Raw genomic sequence first — 6,002 nt, 5'->3', positions numbered from 1 at the left:
TTGGGTGCCAGGTATGGTACACTTTTATAAAGGCAGCATTAAAAGCGTCAGTTTATGTACCATCAAAAGAATTGTCCTGTAGTTTAAGACTAGACGATTGATCATGGTATTTGGGTTGATAAATTTATGAAACATTTCTGTTTTAGTTATTACATTGTACTGTAGTTCATTGAATGAGGGCAGTGTCTAATCAGGATACTCGATCATAAACAGTATGGGTAAAATGGATTGAAACAAAATTTTGTACCCTGTTATGGTATTTTGATGGTCTTGTTTAGTTATCAGAGAGATGAGGTTTATTTTTTGCGTGTATGTTACTAAGTTTTAAAAGTTTAACCACTATAATAATGGTGTTAAGTCTTTTATGTATTAGATCACATACTGGACTAAACCAAAGGAGTAAATCTGTATACAAATGTAGACTGTAGATGAGTTAGCTTGTTCTATGAAAATGCTGGTGGTTTTGTTTTCATCTAGGTTTAAGTATAATAGTATGTTATCCTTGTTCCAAAATGTGTCTTTCATGAAGCAGTTTTAGGTACAGGTTGTCACAACAAAATTTAATGGCAGTTGCTACATATTGGAAAAGTTTCCTTTAAATCTTCCCTAGTTTTGAGCAGTGTTTCACACATGATCACACAGCCCATAGTATTTTCTAAGGTTTCACAATTTTGTGTGATTGATGATTGGTCATATTTGCTTTTAGTAGTGATGGTTCAGTGCCCAGTGATAAAGTATGGGTGAGCATAGTACATTACTGTAATTTGCAGAAATACACACATCTAAATAGTTTCTCAAAATTTAGGTTACTTGGGTAAAAATTAGTGATGGAGATTGTGAGGAAGGACTACAAAGTGTTTGTTTCATGGCTGGATTGTTATTATGAAGTAGTTTAATGAAATGGTCACATTTCTAGTTACTTGTGGGCTCACATAAATGTTTGGTTTTTGAATGAAGTTTGAAAATTGATACAAGGCAAAGTCGTTAGAAGGCTGAGCAGGGAGAAATAAAGGGGAAGAAAGGAAAAGCAAAAGGCTGGGGAGAAAGGAACAGCCACAAAGCAGATTTAGTGCTACATCACAGTAATTATTCTGTCCTATAAGGGTCACTGAAATTGGTACCCCACGATGGGGGATATATGACTAGAGTATGCCAGAAAGATCATATAAACAATAAAGTTACGGAGAAGTAAGGTGTCTAGAAGCTGGAAAATGGATGGGCCTCAGTGTTGATATGGAATGAGAGGGGAGATCAATTGATCAGGAAAATAAGTAAATAATGAAAACCAGTAGGCATACCCAGATCAAGAATAAGGACATGAAAACCCAGACCTGATAATAATTGAAGTGGATGGATGAGAAGAGGGAAAGTATGTAAAAACAATAATGATTATTGGATGAGTTTTTTATGACTAGAGGAAAAAGTGATTCCAAAATTGTTTAGGGTGATGGGGTGAAGATAATACATAGTTAAATGAAGAACTAGAAGAGATGAGAGATATCAGAAAGTGAGCAGGGTGTAAGACAAAGCCTTGTAATCAGAGAGTGGTGTTGGTGTTAGAGTAGTCCACAGAATTAAGGAAATAGCCATTGATAAAAAGTAAGAGAAAAATACTTCACTAAAAGGTCATGTTGATAACATAAGAAAAAAACAAAGACAGTGTTGGACAGAACATTTTATAAGGTCATGAAGTAAGAGAGATGGATGGGATAATTTGACTGATATACCAAGAACAGGTCTGTTAAATTAAATCATTTTTAAGTGATGAATGGCATTAGGCTGTTTGTGATAGGGTCATTGTAGAGATGATTTTAGCAGAAAATTAATGATCCAATACTAACTAGGCTTTTGCACAAAATTGAATGAGAAAACAGCCTCATGATTTGGAATTGTTAATCATATCAAAAGTTACCGAGAAAGGTGGCCTGACTGGTAGCTGCACTAGCACTGCATTTAGTTTAGTTGTATAGGAACCATTTATTATGCTTTTTCTTAATGAGGTGGAAAAAGAAATTGATAAAGTGTTCAGACGTGCCAGTTTTAGAAAAAGCTGGGTTTGTACAGTTCAAATACAGTATGTATGTTAAGACATTGTCATCTTTATATAGAATTTAGAAGTCCCTCTGTGAAGGCTTTTATTGATTATCTTGAGACGTTTGACAGCAAGTGACCACAGACCATTATTATGAAAGGTCTTGTAAAACTGACATTCTTGTTAAATATGTAAAACTGGATGACTTTTTTCTTGAAAAAGTAGATGCTGGAGGCAAAGTTAAATTTGATGGAATATTCTTTAGGGAATTAGCAATAAATAGTGGGGTGCTGTGGGGAAGGGAAATGTCACCTTTTGCTGTTTGTCCTTTTCTTAGATTTTATAATTAAAGTGGTTAGAGATGGAAAAGAATTTTAGTTTGGATTAATGATAGAAATATGAGAGGCAGATTATGTAGAAGATGCTGTTCAAATAAGGAAAACGTAAAATTTACAAAGGTTGCTGTATAGGGTACATCACATATGATGAGATTTAAGATAAACCTAAGAAGCAAAAATGGTGATCAAGTATACACACAGGAATGAAGTAATTAAATGGAAAATGAATAAGTTTTAGTTTTTTTAGGTATTTAGGAACAAAAATATCTAGTAAGAGCTAGAAATCAAATAGGAATTAAGGAATTACGTAAAGTAAGATTATAAATTGTCAAGTACTTTATGTGTATTTTTTGAGTGTGACTCATAGTGATACAATGAAACTAAATTTTAAAATATTATGTCGATTTGAGAAAATACTTAAAATGTTATTAGTCTGATGGCAGTTTAAAGGAGATGAGTGGATGTTATTAATCATATGCTTGATCATGAAAGAAAAAAGGGTTAGAGCAGTAAAGGTGAACAAAAGAAGTCTACTGTTGGTCAACATGTTAGATTTGCCTCATTAAGAAGCAATGCTTATTAGAGTTAAAAGATAATTGAAATTTATGAATGGTAAATGAGTTAATGCTAAACAGTTTACCTGGCTTATTTAATGTCACTGAATGTGGTACGAGTTTGAATCATTTTAGATGCATATTGGGCCTTATTTTGAAGTGTGAAAAACAGAGAAAATGTCAGGTTAGTGTACTGAAGATCTTCCTATGGGAAAGGGGTTTTCATAGACATAAGAAGTCTTGGGTTCTTGGGAGAGTTGTAAGATAGAAGAAATTTATAGTATAGTAGTGTAGATATGTTACCCTGTAGAGTTGTCTTTAAGATAGCCGTAACACATAAAGTAATTACATCACTTGAACGTCATGTTTTGTTTTAATGCATTTTGTGGAACTTTCTTGGAACTGATGGTGGTAATTATAATCTTCAGTAATAAATACTGTGTATTTGATCTTGGTGACAGCCAAAATAGTCTTTGATCTCGGTGACATAGCCAAGCTGGACATTATTTGTTCAAGCATGCAAACTCTGGCCTGTTTACAGAAAGGCAGAATATGGAAGATATTACTCTATACACTACTACTTTCCACAAATCCTCTGAACTAATGCTGTTGGTCAGCATTATCAAAGGGATTAAGAAATCTTCAAAGTCAAAATGTAGCTACATAATCCTGTGAAGGGTTTTGACTGTTTAGGTGATCTTAAGTAGTTAACTTTTAAATACTGTAGATATATTCCATCAGGATAACCTTACTTAGAAGGTGGTTATTGTTTTGCAATCAGTGTCTGTATGAAATTGTTTAGTATCTAAAATATCTTTGACAATAGCCTGAGCATTATAGTACTGTTTTAAATTAACATATGCAATTAAGAACCTATATTGAAGTGCAATATCAATTATGGTAGCAGTACTAGTTCATAATTCAAATTAATTAATTTTTTGAGCAGTGTAAATGACAAAATTTAATGTTACATGCTTGTGATAGTTATCAGTATAATCTACAGCAGTTCCAAGTCATTATTGGATGGTTAGTGATCAGTATAATCTACAACAGTTCCATGTCATTATTTGATGGTTAAAAGTATTTTTTACCTTCAGTCACTTTGTGTTTGTATGAAATTACAGTTCATTGCCTCAGAGGAGCTAAGTGTCAGTGCCTAGTCTTTATTTTTTTGTATCGGGAGAGACCAATCAGTGTAGATACGCATTGTACAGTATAAGAAAGCAGTTTTGATTCCTGGAGCATGACCTCCCTTCCAATATGGTATCCAGTTGATCCTTGTTCTCCCGCTCATTCCTTATTGATGGGTCATAATGTATTTGTTTCTTATTGGAATTTCACATTTCCTTTTGATATTAAACAATTGCAATGGTATTTTTCTCACCCTTCAGGCACAGTAGCAATGCAGTTTTGTTTTCCTTCAGCAAATTGACATAACATTTGAGATAGGTGTCTTAAGTAAAATACTAAGTATTTTTGTTGCTGTTTGCACCTATTAATTACTCCATTATTATAGTTGTTAATGCAAGGGATGTAATCACTTAGAATTAGTTATACCAGGCTGTTTTCGTCGTACTTGAAAAATTCAAGTGGTGACACATCATCATTAGCAGAGTAGTATTTAATTATAGGAGAATGTACAAGAATTTGTCCCAGTGAATTCTCTTAAGTAAGGGTAAAATATAACAAATTTTACCATCATGTGTGAAACTTGTTTGTAGACCTCTTGGTGAAAAAGGTGTTTAAGCATACTTGCTGGGAGTTACCTGAAATTGTTTACTGTGATCTGTCTTAGCTGACACTGTTTCATAATGTCATTGCACTTTTGCACTGACTAAAAAAATGTTCCTTAGCACAAGATGAACTGTGCATGGTTGCTGTTACATGAATGTATTCAAAGGCTGTACATTTCTTTTTTGTTTAAACTCATTCCTTTGTTTATGGGCAAGGTGCTTCAGAATAAGTTCCCTCTCACCTTTTCATGTGTGAGGAAAGTATATAGACAATATACCAGTTTTACAAGTATGTATCTCGACAGCTGATATATGACCTTTACAAGGTCTTCCTCAAGCAAGCACATTGTTAACACTGGGTATTGTCTGTTCCTTTTCGCATCCCCAAAGCCTTTCAGTACTGCGGGATCCATTTCCCCAGTTTTTGTTGGGTATTGAGCCTCATATGACTGACAATATTTGCTAACAGATAACATTCACTTGTCCAAACCATTTCAGTATTGAGATTTATTTTCCAGCACCATTTTTGTTGGATGTTTGTTCTTCCTTTTAACTCTACATGACTGACTGACTGACAATATTTGCTAACAAAATTTTTTTTATGCATCCCCCTTGAGAGAAAACTCTTGGCTGCAGTTGCTTACCTTCCTCATTGGAATTAAGGCTTTAGTATAGCAATGGTTTTTCATATCTCGAGTTGAAGGTAAAGAAGTACAGAACAGATTTGCTTAGTGTCATGTAACCACCATCACTAATTGACTGAAAGTGGTTCTGTTCCATTCCTCGTGAAGCAAATTGCATATGCAAGGGTTAGGAGTATTGTGTAGTTGCATATGAACAAGGGTCTCAATCTCCTGGAAATATGCTCGTGCATAGATCCTTCATAGGCAATACTTCAGAGTAATGGGTTGTGCTCTACAGAAATTCATGTTGAAATAGTTTCTTGCATAAGTTATAAACTTGCAATCAAAATATTTCAACATGTAGCACACAACCCATCATCATTCCTCTTAAGTGTTGACCATCAAGGATCTATGCAATACAGCACATATCCAGGGAGTTTAGACCCCCAACATTCATATGGAACCATACACTACTTACCCTCACACAAATTACCCCACACATGCAATTTGCTTCATGAGGAATGGAGAACGGCTTCCAATCAATTAGCAATGGTGGTTACATGAAACTAAGCAAATCTGTTCTGTACTTGATTATTTTCAACTTAAATGAAAAACCATAAATCCAGCCAGGAAGTAGGCACCCAGCAACGTAAAGGATGTATAATAAAATAAAAAGCAAACAAAGTTCATCATCATTATAAAATTTCCATGGACAGGTCTTT

This window comes from Macrobrachium rosenbergii, chromosome 54 (assembly GCF_040412425.1).
Source record: "Macrobrachium rosenbergii isolate ZJJX-2024 chromosome 54, ASM4041242v1, whole genome shotgun sequence".
Taxonomy (NCBI): Eukaryota; Metazoa; Arthropoda; class Malacostraca; order Decapoda; family Palaemonidae; genus Macrobrachium; species Macrobrachium rosenbergii.
Note: the sequence above shows the minus strand (reverse complement) of the source record.